Raw genomic sequence first — 15,119 nt, 5'->3', positions numbered from 1 at the left:
ACCGCAAACCCAAAGAAATGCCTGCAGCACCTGGGGTTCACAGCCAGTCTCCCACGCAGCTACTAACCAGGCCTGAAGCCACTTAGCTTCCACGATCTGACAAGGGCAGGCACTTTAGGCTTAGTGTGGCTGCAGGCAAAATCCAAGGTGCTGTTCCTGCGCCTTGAAGGTGAGGCTTCCCACGTGCTCATAGCCATTGGACCGCGAACCCCCAAAAAAAGCCTGCAGCGCCTGGGGTTCACAGCTAATCTCCCACGCAGCTACTAACCAGGCCTGAAGCCGTTTAGCTTCCGCGATCTGACGAGAGCGGGCGCTTTCGGATTAGTGTGGCCGCAGGCGAAATCCAAGGCGCCGTTCCTGCGCCTTGAAGGTGAGGCTTCCCACGTGCTCATAGCCATTGGACCGCAAACCCAAAAAAAGGCCTGCAGCACCTGGGGTTCACAGCCGGTTTCCCACGCAGCTACTAACCAGGCCTGATGCCACTTAGCTTCCGCGATCTGACAAGAGCGGGCACCTTTGGCTTAGTGTGGCCGCAAGCAAAATCCAAGGCGCCGTTCCTGCGCCTTGAAAATGAGGTTTCCCACGTGCTCATAGCCATTGGACCGCAAACCCAAAGAAATGCCTGCAGCACCTGGGGTTCACAGCTGGTCTCCCACAAAGCTACTAACCAGGCCTGAAGCCGCTTAGCTTCCACAATCTAACGAAAGCGGGCGCTTTCAGCTTAGTGTGGCCGAAGGCAAAATCCAAGTTGCCGTTCCTGCGCCTTGAGGGTGACGCTTCCCACGTGCTCATAGCCATTGGACCGCAAACCCAAAAAAAAGCCTGCAGCACCTGGGGTTCACAGCCGGTCTCCCACGCAGCTACTAACCAGGCCTGAAGCCGTTTAGCTTCCGCGATCTGACGAGAGCGGGCGCTTTCGACTTAGTGTGGCCGCAGGCGAAATCCAAGGCGCCGTTCCTGCGTCTTGAAGGTGAGGCTTCCCACGTGCTCATAGCCTTTGGACCGCAAACCCCCAAAAAGAGCCTGCAGCACCTGGGGTTCACAGACGGTCTCCCACGCAGCTACTAACCAGGCCTGAAGCCGCTTGGCTTCCGCGATCTAACGAGAGCGGGCGCTTTCAGCTTAGTGTGGCCGCAGGCAAAATCCAAGGCGCCGTTCCTGCGCCTTGAAAGTGAGGCTTTCCACGTGCTCATTGCCATTGGACTGCAAACCCAAAGAAATGCCTGCAGCACCTGGGGTTCACAGCTGGTCTCCCACAAAGCTACTAACCAGGCCTGAAGCCGCTTAGCTTCCACGATCTAATGAGAGCGGGCGCTTTCAGCTTAGTGTGGCCGCAGGCAAAATCCAAGTTGCTCTTCCTGCGCCTTGAGGGTGACGCTTCCCACGTGCTCATAGCCATTGGACCGCAAACCCAAAAAAAAGCCTGCAGCACCTGGGGTTCACAGCCGGTCTCCCACGCAGCTACTAACCAGGCCTGAAGCCATTTAGCTTCCGCGATCTGACGAGAGCGGGCGCTTTCGACTTAGTGTGGCCGCAGGCGAAATCCAAGGCGCCGTTCCTGCGCCTTGAAGGTGAGGCTTCCCACGTGCTCATAGCCTTTGGACCGCAAACCCCGAAAAAGAGCCTGCAGCACCTGGGGTTCACAGCCAGTCTCCCACGCAGCTACTAACCAGGCCTGAAGCCGCTTAGCTTCCGCAATCTGACGCTTTCGGCTTAGTGTGGCCGCAGGCGAAATCCAAGGCGCTGTTCCTGCGCCTTGAATGTGAGGCTTCCCACGTGCTCATAGCCATTGGACCGCAAACCCAAAGAAATGCCTGCAGCACCTGGGGTTCACAGCCGGTCTCCCACGCAGCTACTATCCAGGCCTGAAGCCGCTTAGCTTCCACAATCTGACGAGGGCAGGCGCTTTAGGCTTAGTGTGGCTGCAGGCAAAATCCAAGGCGCTGTTCCTGCGCCTTGAAGGTGAGGCTTCCCACGTGCTCATAGCCATTGGACCGCAAACCCCCCCAAAAAGCCTGCAGCGCCTGGGGTTCACAGCTAATCTCCCACGCAGCTTCTAACCAGGCCTGAAGCCGTTTAGCTTCCGCGATCTGACGAGAGCGGGCGCTTTCGGCTTAGTGTAACCGCAGGTGAAATCCAAGGCACCGTTCCTGCGCCTTGAATGTGAGGCTTCCCACGTGCTCATAGCCATTGGACCGCAAACCCAAAGAAATGCCTGCAGCACCTGGGGTTCACAGCCGGTTTCCCACGCAGCTACTAACCAGGCCTGATGCCACTTAGCTTCCGCGATCTGACGAGAGCGGGCACTTTTGGCTTAGTGTGGCCACAGGCAAAGTCCAAGGCGCTGTTCCTGCGCCTTGAAGGTGAGGCTTCCCACGTGCTCATAGCCATTGGACCGCAAACCCAAAAAAAGCCTGCAGCACCTGGGGTTCACAGCCGGTCTCCCACGCAGCTACTAACCAGGCCTGAAGCCGCTTGGCTTCCGCGATCTAACGAGAGCGGGCGCTTTCAGCTTAGTGTGGCCACAGGCAAAATCCAAGGCGTCGTTTCTACGCCTTGAAAGTGAGGCTTCCCACTTGCTCATAGCCATTGGACTGCAAACCCAAAGCAATGCCTGCAACACCTGGGGTTCACAGCTGGTCTCCCACAAAGCTACTAACCAGGCCTGAAGCCGCTTAGCTTCCACAATCTAACGAGAGCGGGCGCTTTCAGCTTAGTGTGGCCGCAGGCAAAATCCAAGTTGCTGTTCCTGCGCCTTGAGGGTGACGCTTCCCACGTGCTCATAGCCATTGGACCGCAAACCCAAAAAAAAGCCTGCAGCACCTGGGGTTCACAGCCGGTCTCCCACGCAGCTACTAACCAGGCCTGAAGCCGTTTAGCTTCCGCGATCTGACGAGAGCGGGCGCTTTCGACTTAGTGTTGCCGCAGGCAAAATCCAAGTCGCCGTTCCTGCGTCTTGAAGGTGAGGCTTCCCACGTGCTCATAGCCTTTGGACCGCAAACCCCCAAAAAGAGCCTGCAGCACCTGGGGTTCACAGCCGGTCTCCCACGCAGCTACTAACCAGGCCTGAAGCCGCTTGGCTTCCGCGATCTAACGAGAGCGGGCACGTTTTTAGCTTAGTGTGGCCGCAGGCAAAATCCAAGGCGCCGTTCCTGCGCCTTGAAAGTGAGGCTTCCCACGTGCTCATAGCCATTGGACTGCAAACCCAAAGAAATGCCTGCAGCACCTGGGGTTCACAGCCGGTCTCCCACACAGCTACTAACCAGGCCTGAAGCCGCTTATTTTCCGCGACCTGACGAGAGCGGGCGCTTTCGACTTAGTGTGGCCGCAGGCGAAATCCAAGGCGCCGTTCCTGCGCCTTGAAGGTGAGGCTTCCCACGTGCTCATAGCCTTTGGACCGCAAACCCCCAAAAAGAGCCTGCAGCACCTGGGGTTCACAGCCAGTCTCCCACGCAGCTACTAACGAGGCCTGAAGCCGCTTAGCTTCCATTATCTGATAAGGGCAGGCGCTTTAGGCTTAGTGTGGCTGCAGGCGAAATCCAAGGCGCCGTTCCTGCGCCTTGAAGGTGAGGCGTCCCACGTGCTCATAGCCATTGGACCGCAAACCCAAAGAAATGCCTGCAGCACCTTGGATTCACAGCCGGTCTCCCACGCAGCTACTAACCAGGCCTGACGCCGCTTAGCTTCCATGATCTGATAAGGGCAGGCGCTTTAGGCTTTGTGTGGCTGCAGGCGAAATCCAAGGCGCCGTTCCTGCGCCTTGAAGGTGAGGCTTCCCACGTGCTCATAGCCATTGGACCGCAAACCCCCCAAAAAAGCCTGCAGCGCCTGGGGTTCACAGCCAATCTCCCACGCAGCTACTAACCAGGCCTGAAGCCGTTTAGCTTCCGCGATCTGACGAGAGCGGGCGCTTTCGGCTTAGTGTGGCCGCAGGCGAAATCCAAGGCGCCGTTCCTGCGCCTTGAAAGTGAGGCTTCCCATGTGCTCATAGCCATTGGACCGCAAACCCCCAAAAAGAGCCTCCAGCATCTGGGGTTCACAGCCGGTCTCCCACGCAGCTACTAACCAGGCCTGAAGCCACTTAGCTTCCGCGATCTGACGAGAGCAGGCACTTTTGGCTTAGTGTAGCCGCAGGCACAATACAAGGCGCCGTTCATGCGCCTTGAAGGTGAGGCTTCCCACGTGCTCATAGCCATTGGACCGCAAACCCCAAAAAAAGCCTGCAGCACCTGGGGCTCACAGCCGGTCTCCCACACAACTACTAACCAGGCCAGAAGCCGCTTAGCTTCCACGATCTGACGAGAGCGGGCGCTTTCGGCTTAGTGTGGCAGCAGGCAAAATCCAAGGCGCCGTTCCTGCGCCTTGAAGGTGAGGCTTCCCACGTGCTCATAGCGATTGGACCGCAAACCCCCAAAAAAAGCCTGCAGCACCGGGGGTTCACAGCCGGTCTCCCACGCAGCTACTAACCAGGCCTGAAGCTGCTTAGCTCCCGCGATCTGACAAAAGCAGGCGCTTACAGCTCAGTGTGGCCACAGGCAAAATACAAGGCGCCGTTCTTGTGCCTTGAAGGTGAGGCTTCCCACGTGCTCATAGCCATTGGACCGCAAACCAAAAAAAAAGCCTGCAGCACCTGGGGTCCACAGCCAGTCTCCCACGCAGCTACTAACCAGGTCTGAAGCCGTTTAGCTTCCGCGATCTGACGAGAGCGGACGCTTTCGGTTTGGTGTGGCCGCAGGCGAAATCCAAGGCGCCGTTCCTGCGCCTTGAAGGTGAGGCTTCCCACGTGCTCATAGCCATTGGACCGCAAACCCCCAAAAAAGCCTGCAACACCTGGGGTTCACAGCCGGTCTCCCACACAGCTACTAACCAGGCCTGAAGCCACTTAGCTTCCGCAATCTGACGAGAGCGGGCGCTTTCAGCTTAGTGTGGCCGCAAGCAAAATCAACGGCGTCGTTCCTGCGCCTTGAAGGTGAGACTTCCCACGTGCTCATAGCCATTGGACCGCAAACCCAAAGAAATGCCTGCAGCACCTGGGGTTCACAGCCGGTCTCCCACACGGCTACTAACCAGGCCTGAAGCCGCTTAGCTTCCGCAATATGACGTTTTCAGCTTAGTCTGGCCGCAGGTGAAATCCAAGGCGCCGTTCCTGCGCCTTGAAGGTGAGGCTTCCCACGTGCTCATAGCCATTGGACCGCAAACCCAAAGAAATGCCTGCAGCACCTGGGGTTCACAGCCGGTCTCCCACACAGCTATTAACCAGGCCTGAAGCCGCTTAGCTTCCACGATCTGACGAGGGCGGGCGCTTTAGGCTTAGTGTGGCCACAGGCAAAATCCAAGACGCCGTTCCTGCGCCTTGAAAGTGAGGCTTCCCACGTGCTCATAGCCATTGGACCGCAAACCCCAAAAAAAGCTTGCAGCACCTGGGGTTCACAGCCAGTCTCCCACGCAGCTACTAACCAGGCCTGAAGCCACTTAGCTTCCACGATCTGACGAGAGCGGACGCTTTCGGCTTAGTGTTGCAGCAAGCAAAATCCAAAGCGCCGTTCCTGCGCCTTGAAGGTGAGGCTTCCCACGTGCTCATAGCCATTTGTCTGCAAACCCAAAGAAATGCCTGCAGCACCTGGGGTTCACAGCTGATTTCCTACGCAGCTACTAACCAGGCCTGAAGCCACTTAGCTTCCTCAATCTGACTAGCGCGGGCACTTTCGGCTTAGTGTGGCCACAGGCAAAATCCAAGTTGCCATTCCTGCACCTTCCCACGTGCTCATAGCCATTGGACCGCAAACCCCAAAAAAAGCCTGCAGCACCTGGGGTTCACAGCTGGTCTCCCACAAAGCTACTAACCAGGCCTGAAGCCGCTTAGCTTCCACGATCTAACGAGAGCAGGCGCTTTCAGCTTAGTGTGGCCGCAGGCAAAATCCAAGTTGCCGTTCCTGCGCCTTGAGGGTGACGCTTCCCACGTGCTCATAGCCATTGGACCGCAAACCCAAAAAAAAGCCTGCAGCACCTGGGGTTCACAGCCGGTCTCCCACGCAGCTACTAACCAGGCCTGAAGCCGTTTAGCTTCCGCGATCTGACGAGAGCGGGCGCTTTCGACTTAGTGTGGCCGCAGGCGAAATCCAAGGCGCCGTTCCTGCGCCTTGAAGGTGAGGCTTCCCACGTGCTCATAGCCTTTGGACCGCAAACCCCCAAAAAGAGCCTGCAGCACCTGGGGTTCACAGACGGTCTCCCACGCAGCTACTAACCAGGCCTGAAGCCGCTTGGCTTCCGCGATCTAACGAGAGCGGGCGCTTTCAGCTTAGTGTGGCCGCAGGCAAAATCCAAGACGCCGTTCCTGCACCTTAGTGTGGCCGCAGGCAAAATCCAAGTTGCCGTTCCTGCGCCTTGAGGGTGACGCTTCCCACGTGCTCATCGCCATTGGACCGCAAACCCAAAAAAAAGCCTGCAGCACCTGGGGTTCACAGCCGGTCTCCCAAAAAAAAGCTTGCAGCACCTGGGGTTCACAGCCAGTCTCCCACGCAGCTACTAACCAGGCCTGAAGCCGCTTAGCTTCCACGTTCTAACGAGAGCGGGCGCTTTCAGCTTAGTGTGGCCACAGGCAAAATCCAAGTTGCCGTTCCTGCGCCTTGAGGGTGACGCTTCCCACGTGCTCATAGCCTTTGGACCGCAAACCCAAAGAAATGCCTGCAGCACCTGGGGTTCACAGCCGGTCTCCCACGCAGCTACTAACCAGGCCTGAAGCCGCTTAGCTTCCGCAATCTGATGCTTTCGGCTTAGTGTGGCCGCAGGCGAAATCCAAGGCACCGTTCCTGCGCCTTGAATGTGAGGCTTCCCACGTGCTCATAGCCATTGGACCGCAAACCCAAAGAAATGCCTGCAGCACCTGGGGTTCACAGCCGGTCTCCCACGCAGCTACTAACCAGGCCTGAAGCCGCTTAGCTTCCACGATCTGACGAGGGCAGGCGCTTTAGGCTTAGTATGGCTGCAGGCGAAATCCAAGGCGCTGTTCCTGCGCCTTAAAAGTGAGGCTTCCCACGTGCTCATAGCCATTGGACCGCAAACCCCCAAAAAAAGCCTGCAGCGCCTGGGGTTCACAGCTAATCTCCCACGCAGCTAATAACCAGGACTGAAGCCGTTTAGCTTCCGCGATCTGACGAGAGCGGGCGCTTTCGGCTTAGTGTGGCCGCAGGCGAAATCCAAGGCGCCGTTCCTGCGCCTTGAAGGTGAGGCTTCCCACGTGCTCATAGCCATTGGACCGCAAACCCCCAAAAAAGCCTGCAGCACCTGGGGTTCACAGCCGGTCTCCCACGCAGCTACTAACCAGGCCTGATGCCACTTAGCTTCCGTGATCTGACGAGAGCAGGCACTTTTGGCTTAGTGTGGCCGCAGGCACAGTCCAAGCCGCCGTTCCTGCGCCTTGAAGGTGAGGCTTCCCACGTGCTCATAGCCATTGGACCGCAAACCCAAAAAAAGCCTGCAGCACCTGGGGTTCACAGCCGGTCTCCCACGAAGCTACTAACCAGGCCTGAAGCCGCTTGGCTTCCGCGATCTAACGAGAGCGGGCGCTTTCAGCTTAGTGTGGCCGCAGGCAAAATCCAAGGCGCCGTTCCTGCGCCTTGAAAGTGAGGCTTCCCACGTGCTCATAGCCATTGGACTGCAAACCCAAAGAAATGCCTGCAACACCTGGGGTTCACAGCTGATCTCCCACAAAGCTACTAACCAGGCCTGAAGCCGCTTAGCTTCCACGATCTAACGAGAGCAGGCGCTTTCAGCTTAGTGTGGCCGCAGGCAAAATCCAAGTTGCCGTTCCTGCGCCTTGAGGGTGAGGCTTCCCACGTGCTCATAGCCATTGGACCGCAAACCCAAAAAAAGCCTGCAGCACCTGGGGTAAACAGCCGGTCTCCCACGCAGCTACTAGCCAGGCCTGAAGCCGCTTAGCTTCCACAATCTGACAAGGGCAGGCGCTTTAGGCTTAGTGTGGCTGCAGGCGAAATCCAAGGCGCCGTTCCTGCGCCTTGAAGGTGAGGCTTCCCACGTGCTCATAGCCATTGGACCGCAAACCCCCCAAAAAAGCCTGCAGCGCCTGGGGTTCACAGCCAATCTCCCACGCAGCTACTAACCAGGCCTGAAGCCGTTTAGCTTCCGCGATCTGACGAGAGCGGGCGCTTTCGGCTTAGTGTGGCCGCAGGCGAAATCCAAGGCGCCGTTCCTGCGCCTTGAAGGTGAGGCTTCCCACGTGCTCATAGCGATTGGACCGCAAACCCCCCAAAAAAGCCTGCAGCACCGGGGGTTCACAGCCGGTCTCCCACGCAGCTACTAACCAGGCCTGAAGCTGCTTAGCTTCCGCGATCTGACAAAAGCAGGCGCTTACAGCTTAGTGTGGCCACAGGCGAAATACAAGGCGCCGTTCCTGTGCCTTGAAGGTGAGGCTTCCCATGTGCTCATAGCCATTGGACCGCAAACCAAAAAAAATGCCTGCAGCACCTGGGGTCCACAGCCAGTCTCCCTTGCAGCTACTAACCAGGTCTGAAGCCGTTTAGCTTCCGCGATCTGACGAGAGCGGACGCTTTCGGTTTGGTGTGGCCGCAGGCGAAATCCAAGGCGCCGTTCCTGCGCCTTGAAGGTGAGGCTTCCCACGTGCTCATAGCCATTGGACCGCAAACCCCCAAAAAAGCCTGCAACACCTGGGGTTCACAGCTGGTCTCCCACACAGCTACTAACCAGGCCTGAAGCCACTTAGCTTCCACGATCTGACGAGGGCGGGCGCTTTAGGCTTAGTGGGGCTGCAGGCAAAATCCAAGGCGCCGTTCCTGCGCCTTGAAGGTGAGGCTTCCCACGTGCTCATAGCCATTGGACCGCAAACCCAAAGAAATGCCTGCAGCACCTGGGGTTCACAGCCGGTCTCCCACGCAGCTACTAACCAGGCCTGATGCCACTTAGCTTCCTCAATCTGACTAGCGCGGGCACTTTCGGCTTAGTGTGGCCACAGGCACAATCCAAGTTGCCATTCCTGCGCCTTGAAGGTGAGGCTTCCCACGTGCTCATAGCCATTGGACCGCAAACCCCAAAAAAAGCCTGCAGCACCTGGGGTTCACAGCCGGTCTCCGACGCAGCTATTAACCAGGCCTGAAGCAGCTTAGCTTCCGCGATCTGACGAGAGCGGGCGCTTTCGGCTTAGTGTGGCCGCAGGCAAAATCCAAGGCACCGTTCCTGCGCCTTGAAGGTGAGGCTTCCCACGTGCTCATAGCCATTGGACCGCAAACCCCCAAAAAGAGCCTGCAGCACCTGGGGTTCACAGCCAGCCTCCCACGCAGCTACTAATTAGGCCTGAAGCCGCTTAGCTTCCGCGATCTGACGAGAGCGGGCGCTTTCGGCTTAGTATGGCCGCAGGCGAAATCCAAGGCGCCGTTCCTGCGCCTTGAAAGTGAGGCTTCCCATGTGCTCATAGCCATTGGACCGCAAACCCCCAAAAAGAGCCTCCAGCATCTGGGGTTCACAGCCGGTCTCCCACGCAGCTACTAACCAGGCCTGAAGCCACTTAGCTTCCGCGATCTGACGAGAGCAGGCACTTTTGGCTTAGTGTAGCCGCAGGCACAATACAAGGCGCCGTTCATGCGCCTTGAAGGTGAGGCTTCCCACGTGCTCATAGCCATTGGACCGCAAACCCCAAAAAAAGCCTGCAGCACCTGGGGCTCACATCCGGTCTCCCACACAGCTACTAACCAGGCCAGAAGCTGCTTAGCTTCCACGATCTGACGAGAGCGGGCGCTTTCGGCTTAGTGTGGCAGCAGGCAAAATCCAAGGCGCCGTTCCTGCGCCTTGAAGGTGAGGCTTCCCACGTGCTCATAGCGATTGGACCGCAAACCCCCAAAAAAAGCCTGCAGCACCGGGGGTTCACAGCCGGTCTCCCACGCAGCTACTAACCAGGCCTGAAGCTGCTTAGCTTCCGCGATCTGACAAAAGCAGGCGCTTACAGCTCAGTGTGGCCACAGGCAAAATACAAGGCGCCGTTCCTGTGCCTTGAAGGTGAGGCTTCCCACGTGCTCATAGCCATTGGACCGCAAACCAAAAAAAAAGCCTGCAGCACCTGGGGTCCACAGCCAGTCTCCCACGCAGCTACTAACCAGGTCTGAAGCCGTTTAGCTTCCGCGATCTGACGAGAGCGGACGCTTTCGGTTTGGTGTGGCCGCAGGCGAAATCCAAGGCGCCGTTCCTGCGCCTTGAAGGTGAGGCTTCCCACGTGCTCATAGCCATTGGACCGCAAACCCCCAAAAAAGCCTGCAACACCTGGGGTTCACAGCCGGTCTCCCACACAGCTACTAACCAGGCCTGAAGCCACTTAGCTTCCGCAATCTGACGAGAGCGGGCGCTTTCAGCTTAGTGTGGCCGCAAGCAAAATCAACGGCGTCGTTCCTGCGCCTTGAAGGTGAGGCTTCCCACGTGCTCATAGCCATTGGACCGCAAACCCCCAAAATAGCCTACAGCACCTGGGGTTCACAGCCAGTCTCCCACACGGCTACTAACCAGGCCTGAAGCCGCTTAGCTTCCGCAATATGACGTTTTCAGCTTAGTCTGGCCGCAGGTGAAATCCAAGGCGCCGTTCCTGCGCCTTGAAGGTGAGGCTTCCCACGTGCTCATAGCCATTGGACCGCAAACCCAAAGAAATGCCTGCAGCACCTGGGGTTCACAGCCGGTCTCCCACACAGCTATTAACCAGGCCTGAAGCCGCTTAGCTTCCACGATCTGACGAGGGCGGGCGCTTTAGGCTTAGTGTGGCCACAGGCAAAATCCAAGACGCCGTTCCTGCGCCTTGAAAGTGAGGCTTCCCACGTGCTCATAGCCATTGGACCGCAAACCCCAAAAAAAGCTTGCAGCACCTGGGGTTCACAGCCAGTCTCCCACGCAGCTACTAACCAGGCCTGAAGCCACTTAGCTTCCACGATCTGACGAGAGCGGACGCTTTCGGCTTAGTGTTGCAGCAAGCAAAATCCAAAGCGCCGTTCCTGCGCCTTGAAGGTGAGGCTTCCCACGTGCTCATAGCCATTTGTCTGCAAACCCAAAGAAATGCCTGCAGCACCTGGGGTTCACAGCTGATTTCCTACGCAGCTACTAACCAGGCCTGAAGCCACTTAGCTTCCTCAATCTGACTAGCGCGGGCACTTTCGGCTTAGTGTGGCCACAGGCAAAATCCAAGTTGCCATTCCTGCACCTTCCCACGTGCTCATAGCCATTGGACCGCAAACCCCAAAAAAAGCCTGCAGCACCTGGGGTTCACAGCTGGTCTCCCACAAAGCTACTAACCAGGCCTGAAGCCGCTTAGCTTCCACGATCTAACGAGAGCAGGCGCTTTCAGCTTAGTGTGGCCGCAGGCAAAATCCAAGTTGCCGTTCCTGCGCCTTGAGGGTGACGCTTCCCACGTGCTCATAGCCATTGGACCGCAAACCCAAAAAAAAGCCTGCAGCACCTGGGGTTCACAGCCGGTCTCCCACGCAGCTACTAACCAGGCCTGAAGCCGTTTAGCTTCCGCGATCTGACGAGAGCGGGCGCTTTCGACTTAGTGTGGCCGCAGGCGAAATCCAAGGCGCCGTTCCTGCGCCTTGAAGGTGAGGCTTCCCACGTGCTCATAGCCTTTGGACCGCAAACCCCCAAAAAGAGCCTGCAGCACCTGGGGTTCACAGACGGTCTCCCACGCAGCTACTAACCAGGCCTGAAGCCGCTTGGCTTCCGCGATCTAACGAGAGCGGGCGCTTTCAGCTTAGTGTGGCCGCAGGCAAAATCCAAGACGCCGTTCCTGCGCCCTAGTGTGGCCGCAGGCAAAATCCAAGTTGCCGTTCCTGCGCCTTGAGGGTGACGCTTCCCACGTGCTCATAGCCATTGGACCGCAAACCCAAAAAAAAGCCTGCAGCACCTGGGGTTCACAGCCGGTCTCCCAAAAAAAGCTTGCAGCACCTGGGGTTCACAGCCAGTCTCCCACGCAGCTACTAACCAGGCCTGAAGCCGCTTAGCTTCCACGCTCTAACGAGAGCGGGCGCTTTCAGCTTAGTGTGGCCACAGGCAAAATCCAAGTTGCCGTTCCTGCGCCTTGAGGGTGACGCTTCCCACGTGCTCATAGCCATTGGACCGCAAACCCAAAAAAAAGCCTGCAGCACCTGGGGTTCACAGCCGGTCTCCCACGCAGCTACTAACCAGGCCTGAAGCCGTTTAGCTTCCGCGATCTGACGAGAGCGGGCGCTTTTGACTTAGTGTGGCCGCAGGCGAAATCCAACGCGCCGTTCCTGCGCCTTGAAGGTGAGGCTTCCCACGTGCTCATAGCCTTTGGACCGCAAACCCAAAGAAATGCCTGCAGCACCTGGGGTTCACAGCCGGTCTCCCACGCAGCTACTAACCAGGCCTGAAGCCACTTAGCTTCCGCAATCTGATGCTTTCGGCTTAGTGTGGCCGCAGGCGAAATCCAAGGCACCGTTCCTGCGCCTTGAATGTGAGGCTTCCCACGTGCTCATAGCCATTGGACCGCAAACCCAAAGAAATGCCTGCAGCACCTGGGGTTCACAGCCGGTCTCCCACGCAGCTACTAACCAGGCCTGAAGCCGCTTAGCTTCCACGATCTGACAAGGGCAGGCGCTTTAGGCTTAGTATGGCTGCAGGCGAAATCCAAGGCGCTGTTCCTGCGCCTTAAAAGTGAGGCTTCCCACGTGCTCATAGCCATTGGACCGCAAACCCCCAAAAAAAGCCTGCAGCGCCTGGGGTTCACAGCTAATCTCCCACGCAGCTAATAACCAGGACTGAAGCCGTTTAGCTTCCGCGATCTGACGAGAGCGGGCGCTTTCGGCTTAGTGTGGCCGCAGGCGAAATCCAAGGCGCCGTTCCTGCGCCTTGAAGGTGAGGCTTCCCACGTGCTCATAGCCATTGGACCGCAAACCCAAAAAAAGCCTGCAGCACCTGGGTTTCACAGCCGGTCTCCCACGCAGCTACTAACCAGGCCTGAAGCCGCTTGGCTTCCGCGATCTAACGAGAGCGGGCGCTTTCAGCTTAGTGTGGCCGCAGGCAAAATCCAAGGCGCCGTTCCTGCGCCTTGAAAGTGAGGCTTCCCACGTGCTCATAGCCATTGGACTGCAAACCCAAAGAAATGCCTGCAACACCTGGGGTTCACAGCTGGTCTCCCACAAAGCTACTAACCAGGCCTGAAGCCGCTTAGCTTCCACGATCTAACGAGAGCAGGCGCTTTCAGCTTAGTGTGGCCGCAGGCAAAATCCAAGTTGCCGTTCCTGCGCCTTGAGAGTGAGGCTTCCCACGTGCTCATAGCCATTGGACCGCAAACCCAAAAAAAGCCTGCAGCACCTGGGGTTCACAGCCGGTCTCCCACGCAGCTACTAGCCAGGCCTGAAGCCGCTTAGCTTCCACAATCTGACAAGGGCAGGCGCTTTAGGCTTAGTGTGGCTGCAGGCAAAATCCAAGGCGCCGTTCCTGCGCCTTGAAGGTGAGGCTTCCCACGTGCTCATAGCCATTGGACCGCAAACCCCCCAAAAAAGCCTGCAGCGCCTGGGGTTCACAGCCAATCTCCCACGCAGCTACTAACCAGGCCTGAAGCCGTTTAGCTTCCGCGATCTGACGAGAGCGGGCGCTTTCGGCTTAGTGTGGCCGCAGGCGAAATCCAAGGCGCCGTTCCTGCGCCTTGAAGGTGAGGCTTCCCACGTGCTCATAGCGATTGGACCGCAAACCCCCCAAAAAAGCCTGCAGCACCGGGGGTTCACAGCCGGTCTCCCACGCAGCTACTAACCAGGCCTGAAGCTGCTTAGCTTCCGCGATCTGACAAAAGCAGGCGCTTACAGCTTAGTGTGGCCACAGGCGAAATACAAGGCGCCGTTCCTGTGCCTTGAAGGTGAGGCTTCCCATGTGCTCATAGCCATTGGACCGCAAACCAAAAAAAAAGCCTGCAGCACCTGGGGTCCACAGCCAGTCTCCCTTGCAGCTACTAACCAGGTCTGAAGCCGTTTAGCTTCCGCGATCTGACGAGAGCGGACGCTTTCGGTTTGGTGTGGCCGCAGGCGAAATCCAAGGCGCCGTTCCTACGCCTTGAAGGTGAGGCTTCCCACGTGCTCATAGCCATTGGACCGCAAACCCCCAAAAAAGCCTGCAACACCTGGGGTTCACAGCTGGTCTCCCACACAGCTACTAACCAGGCCTGAAGCCACTTAGCTTCCACGATCTGACGAGGGCGGGCGCTTTAGGCTTAGTGGGGCTGCAGGCAAAATCCAAGGCGCCGTTCCTGCGCCTTGAAGGTGAGGCTTCCCACGTGCTCATAGCCATTGGACCGCAAACCCAAAGAAATGCCTGCAGCACCTGGGGTTCACAGCCGGTCTCCCACGCAGCTACTAACCAGGCCTGATGCCACTTAGCTTCCTCAATCTGACTAGCGCGGGCACTTTCGGCTTAGTGTGGCCACAGGCACAATCCAAGTTGCCATTCCTGCGCCTTGAAGGTGAGGCTTCCCACGTGCTCATAGCCATTGGACCGCAAACCCCAAAAAAAGCCTGCAGCACCTGGGGTTCACAGCCGGTCTCCGACGCAGCTATTAACCAGGCCTGAAGCAGCTTAGCTTCCGCGATCTGACGAGAGCGGGCGCTTTCGGCTTAGTGTGGCCGCAGGCAAAATCCAAGGCACCGTTCCTGCGCCTTGAAGGTGAGGCTTCCCACGTGCTCATAGCCATTGGACCGCAAACCCCCAAAAAGAGCCTGCAGCACCTGGGGTTCACAGCCAGCCTCCCACGCAGCTACTAATTAGGCCTGAAGCCGCTTAGCTTCCACAATCTGACAAGGGCAGGCGCTTTAGGCTTAGTGTGGCTGCAGGCGAAATCCAAGGCGCCGTTCCTGCGCCTTGAAGGTGAGGCTTCCCACGTGCTCATAGCCATTGGAACGCAAACCCCCCAAAAAAGCCTGCAGCGCCTGGGTTTCACAGCCAGTCTCCCACGCAGCTACTAACCAGGCCTGAAGCCGTTTAGCTTCCGCGATCTGACGAGAGCGGGCGCTTTCGGCTTAGTATGGCCGCAGGCGAAATCCAAGGCGCCGTTCCTGCGCCTTGAAGGTGAGGCTTCCCACGTGCTCATAGCCATTGGAACGCAA

The 15,119-nt window shown here is 57.8% G+C and overlaps 63 pseudogenes; all 63 read right to left on the bottom strand.

Moving 5' to 3' along the window:
- Positions 1–18: 18 nt before the first annotated feature.
- LOC137554558 (5S ribosomal RNA) lies at positions 19–137 on the bottom strand (annotated as a pseudogene).
- An 82-nt stretch (positions 138–219) lies between these two features.
- Positions 220–338, bottom strand: LOC137552392 (5S ribosomal RNA; annotated as a pseudogene).
- An 81-nt stretch (positions 339–419) lies between these two features.
- On the bottom strand, positions 420–538 carry LOC137553715 (5S ribosomal RNA; annotated as a pseudogene).
- Positions 539–619: 81 nt separating this feature from the next.
- Positions 620–738, bottom strand: LOC137554197 (5S ribosomal RNA; annotated as a pseudogene).
- An 81-nt stretch (positions 739–819) lies between these two features.
- LOC137557725 (5S ribosomal RNA) lies at positions 820–938 on the bottom strand (annotated as a pseudogene).
- Positions 939–1,020: 82 nt separating this feature from the next.
- On the bottom strand, positions 1,021–1,139 carry LOC137557961 (5S ribosomal RNA; annotated as a pseudogene).
- An 81-nt stretch (positions 1,140–1,220) lies between these two features.
- LOC137548019 (5S ribosomal RNA) lies at positions 1,221–1,339 on the bottom strand (annotated as a pseudogene).
- An 81-nt stretch (positions 1,340–1,420) lies between these two features.
- On the bottom strand, positions 1,421–1,539 carry LOC137547954 (5S ribosomal RNA; annotated as a pseudogene).
- A 272-nt stretch (positions 1,540–1,811) lies between these two features.
- Positions 1,812–1,930, bottom strand: LOC137553666 (5S ribosomal RNA; annotated as a pseudogene).
- An 82-nt stretch (positions 1,931–2,012) lies between these two features.
- On the bottom strand, positions 2,013–2,131 carry LOC137554449 (5S ribosomal RNA; annotated as a pseudogene).
- Positions 2,132–2,212: 81 nt separating this feature from the next.
- Positions 2,213–2,331, bottom strand: LOC137551831 (5S ribosomal RNA; annotated as a pseudogene).
- An 80-nt stretch (positions 2,332–2,411) lies between these two features.
- LOC137548424 (5S ribosomal RNA) lies at positions 2,412–2,530 on the bottom strand (annotated as a pseudogene).
- Positions 2,531–2,611: 81 nt separating this feature from the next.
- LOC137552432 (5S ribosomal RNA) lies at positions 2,612–2,730 on the bottom strand (annotated as a pseudogene).
- Positions 2,731–2,811: 81 nt separating this feature from the next.
- On the bottom strand, positions 2,812–2,930 carry LOC137547658 (5S ribosomal RNA; annotated as a pseudogene).
- Positions 2,931–3,012: 82 nt separating this feature from the next.
- Positions 3,013–3,133, bottom strand: LOC137553250 (5S ribosomal RNA; annotated as a pseudogene).
- An 81-nt stretch (positions 3,134–3,214) lies between these two features.
- LOC137551717 (5S ribosomal RNA) lies at positions 3,215–3,333 on the bottom strand (annotated as a pseudogene).
- Positions 3,334–3,816: 483 nt separating this feature from the next.
- On the bottom strand, positions 3,817–3,935 carry LOC137550887 (5S ribosomal RNA; annotated as a pseudogene).
- An 82-nt stretch (positions 3,936–4,017) lies between these two features.
- LOC137554172 (5S ribosomal RNA) lies at positions 4,018–4,136 on the bottom strand (annotated as a pseudogene).
- Positions 4,137–4,217: 81 nt separating this feature from the next.
- Positions 4,218–4,336, bottom strand: LOC137550747 (5S ribosomal RNA; annotated as a pseudogene).
- An 82-nt stretch (positions 4,337–4,418) lies between these two features.
- On the bottom strand, positions 4,419–4,537 carry LOC137553552 (5S ribosomal RNA; annotated as a pseudogene).
- An 81-nt stretch (positions 4,538–4,618) lies between these two features.
- LOC137554360 (5S ribosomal RNA) lies at positions 4,619–4,737 on the bottom strand (annotated as a pseudogene).
- An 81-nt stretch (positions 4,738–4,818) lies between these two features.
- LOC137551711 (5S ribosomal RNA) lies at positions 4,819–4,937 on the bottom strand (annotated as a pseudogene).
- Positions 4,938–5,208: 271 nt separating this feature from the next.
- Positions 5,209–5,327, bottom strand: LOC137553292 (5S ribosomal RNA; annotated as a pseudogene).
- An 81-nt stretch (positions 5,328–5,408) lies between these two features.
- Positions 5,409–5,527, bottom strand: LOC137553928 (5S ribosomal RNA; annotated as a pseudogene).
- Positions 5,528–5,795: 268 nt separating this feature from the next.
- Positions 5,796–5,914, bottom strand: LOC137549920 (5S ribosomal RNA; annotated as a pseudogene).
- An 81-nt stretch (positions 5,915–5,995) lies between these two features.
- LOC137557724 (5S ribosomal RNA) lies at positions 5,996–6,114 on the bottom strand (annotated as a pseudogene).
- An 82-nt stretch (positions 6,115–6,196) lies between these two features.
- Positions 6,197–6,315, bottom strand: LOC137557960 (5S ribosomal RNA; annotated as a pseudogene).
- Positions 6,316–6,481: 166 nt separating this feature from the next.
- LOC137552440 (5S ribosomal RNA) lies at positions 6,482–6,600 on the bottom strand (annotated as a pseudogene).
- A 271-nt stretch (positions 6,601–6,871) lies between these two features.
- On the bottom strand, positions 6,872–6,990 carry LOC137551127 (5S ribosomal RNA; annotated as a pseudogene).
- Positions 6,991–7,072: 82 nt separating this feature from the next.
- On the bottom strand, positions 7,073–7,191 carry LOC137553520 (5S ribosomal RNA; annotated as a pseudogene).
- Positions 7,192–7,272: 81 nt separating this feature from the next.
- LOC137552852 (5S ribosomal RNA) lies at positions 7,273–7,391 on the bottom strand (annotated as a pseudogene).
- Positions 7,392–7,471: 80 nt separating this feature from the next.
- On the bottom strand, positions 7,472–7,590 carry LOC137547872 (5S ribosomal RNA; annotated as a pseudogene).
- An 81-nt stretch (positions 7,591–7,671) lies between these two features.
- LOC137553106 (5S ribosomal RNA) lies at positions 7,672–7,790 on the bottom strand (annotated as a pseudogene).
- An 80-nt stretch (positions 7,791–7,870) lies between these two features.
- On the bottom strand, positions 7,871–7,989 carry LOC137554625 (5S ribosomal RNA; annotated as a pseudogene).
- Positions 7,990–8,071: 82 nt separating this feature from the next.
- LOC137550886 (5S ribosomal RNA) lies at positions 8,072–8,190 on the bottom strand (annotated as a pseudogene).
- An 82-nt stretch (positions 8,191–8,272) lies between these two features.
- On the bottom strand, positions 8,273–8,391 carry LOC137552611 (5S ribosomal RNA; annotated as a pseudogene).
- An 81-nt stretch (positions 8,392–8,472) lies between these two features.
- On the bottom strand, positions 8,473–8,591 carry LOC137554582 (5S ribosomal RNA; annotated as a pseudogene).
- Positions 8,592–8,672: 81 nt separating this feature from the next.
- LOC137553515 (5S ribosomal RNA) lies at positions 8,673–8,791 on the bottom strand (annotated as a pseudogene).
- Positions 8,792–9,072: 281 nt separating this feature from the next.
- LOC137553197 (5S ribosomal RNA) lies at positions 9,073–9,191 on the bottom strand (annotated as a pseudogene).
- Positions 9,192–9,273: 82 nt separating this feature from the next.
- On the bottom strand, positions 9,274–9,392 carry LOC137549239 (5S ribosomal RNA; annotated as a pseudogene).
- Positions 9,393–9,474: 82 nt separating this feature from the next.
- LOC137554171 (5S ribosomal RNA) lies at positions 9,475–9,593 on the bottom strand (annotated as a pseudogene).
- An 81-nt stretch (positions 9,594–9,674) lies between these two features.
- On the bottom strand, positions 9,675–9,793 carry LOC137553372 (5S ribosomal RNA; annotated as a pseudogene).
- An 82-nt stretch (positions 9,794–9,875) lies between these two features.
- LOC137552723 (5S ribosomal RNA) lies at positions 9,876–9,994 on the bottom strand (annotated as a pseudogene).
- An 81-nt stretch (positions 9,995–10,075) lies between these two features.
- On the bottom strand, positions 10,076–10,194 carry LOC137554359 (5S ribosomal RNA; annotated as a pseudogene).
- Positions 10,195–10,275: 81 nt separating this feature from the next.
- LOC137551710 (5S ribosomal RNA) lies at positions 10,276–10,394 on the bottom strand (annotated as a pseudogene).
- A 271-nt stretch (positions 10,395–10,665) lies between these two features.
- Positions 10,666–10,784, bottom strand: LOC137553291 (5S ribosomal RNA; annotated as a pseudogene).
- An 81-nt stretch (positions 10,785–10,865) lies between these two features.
- Positions 10,866–10,984, bottom strand: LOC137553927 (5S ribosomal RNA; annotated as a pseudogene).
- Positions 10,985–11,252: 268 nt separating this feature from the next.
- Positions 11,253–11,371, bottom strand: LOC137549919 (5S ribosomal RNA; annotated as a pseudogene).
- Positions 11,372–11,452: 81 nt separating this feature from the next.
- LOC137557723 (5S ribosomal RNA) lies at positions 11,453–11,571 on the bottom strand (annotated as a pseudogene).
- Positions 11,572–11,653: 82 nt separating this feature from the next.
- LOC137557958 (5S ribosomal RNA) lies at positions 11,654–11,772 on the bottom strand (annotated as a pseudogene).
- Positions 11,773–11,937: 165 nt separating this feature from the next.
- On the bottom strand, positions 11,938–12,056 carry LOC137553364 (5S ribosomal RNA; annotated as a pseudogene).
- An 81-nt stretch (positions 12,057–12,137) lies between these two features.
- LOC137548633 (5S ribosomal RNA) lies at positions 12,138–12,256 on the bottom strand (annotated as a pseudogene).
- Positions 12,257–12,527: 271 nt separating this feature from the next.
- Positions 12,528–12,646, bottom strand: LOC137552947 (5S ribosomal RNA; annotated as a pseudogene).
- An 82-nt stretch (positions 12,647–12,728) lies between these two features.
- On the bottom strand, positions 12,729–12,847 carry LOC137553518 (5S ribosomal RNA; annotated as a pseudogene).
- An 80-nt stretch (positions 12,848–12,927) lies between these two features.
- LOC137559236 (5S ribosomal RNA) lies at positions 12,928–13,046 on the bottom strand (annotated as a pseudogene).
- An 81-nt stretch (positions 13,047–13,127) lies between these two features.
- On the bottom strand, positions 13,128–13,246 carry LOC137551820 (5S ribosomal RNA; annotated as a pseudogene).
- Positions 13,247–13,326: 80 nt separating this feature from the next.
- Positions 13,327–13,445, bottom strand: LOC137554289 (5S ribosomal RNA; annotated as a pseudogene).
- An 82-nt stretch (positions 13,446–13,527) lies between these two features.
- Positions 13,528–13,646, bottom strand: LOC137550885 (5S ribosomal RNA; annotated as a pseudogene).
- Positions 13,647–13,728: 82 nt separating this feature from the next.
- On the bottom strand, positions 13,729–13,847 carry LOC137552610 (5S ribosomal RNA; annotated as a pseudogene).
- Positions 13,848–13,928: 81 nt separating this feature from the next.
- On the bottom strand, positions 13,929–14,047 carry LOC137554548 (5S ribosomal RNA; annotated as a pseudogene).
- An 81-nt stretch (positions 14,048–14,128) lies between these two features.
- On the bottom strand, positions 14,129–14,247 carry LOC137553514 (5S ribosomal RNA; annotated as a pseudogene).
- Positions 14,248–14,528: 281 nt separating this feature from the next.
- Positions 14,529–14,647, bottom strand: LOC137553196 (5S ribosomal RNA; annotated as a pseudogene).
- Positions 14,648–14,930: 283 nt separating this feature from the next.
- LOC137558486 (5S ribosomal RNA) lies at positions 14,931–15,049 on the bottom strand (annotated as a pseudogene).
- Positions 15,050–15,119: the final 70 nt, after the last annotated feature.

The sequence above is a fragment of the Hyperolius riggenbachi genome, chromosome 2, assembly GCF_040937935.1.
Source record: "Hyperolius riggenbachi isolate aHypRig1 chromosome 2, aHypRig1.pri, whole genome shotgun sequence".
NCBI lineage: Eukaryota > Metazoa > Chordata > Amphibia > Anura > Hyperoliidae > Hyperolius > Hyperolius riggenbachi.
The sequence above is the reverse complement of the archived record's forward strand: the minus strand, read 5'-3'. Positions and strand labels throughout refer to the sequence as shown.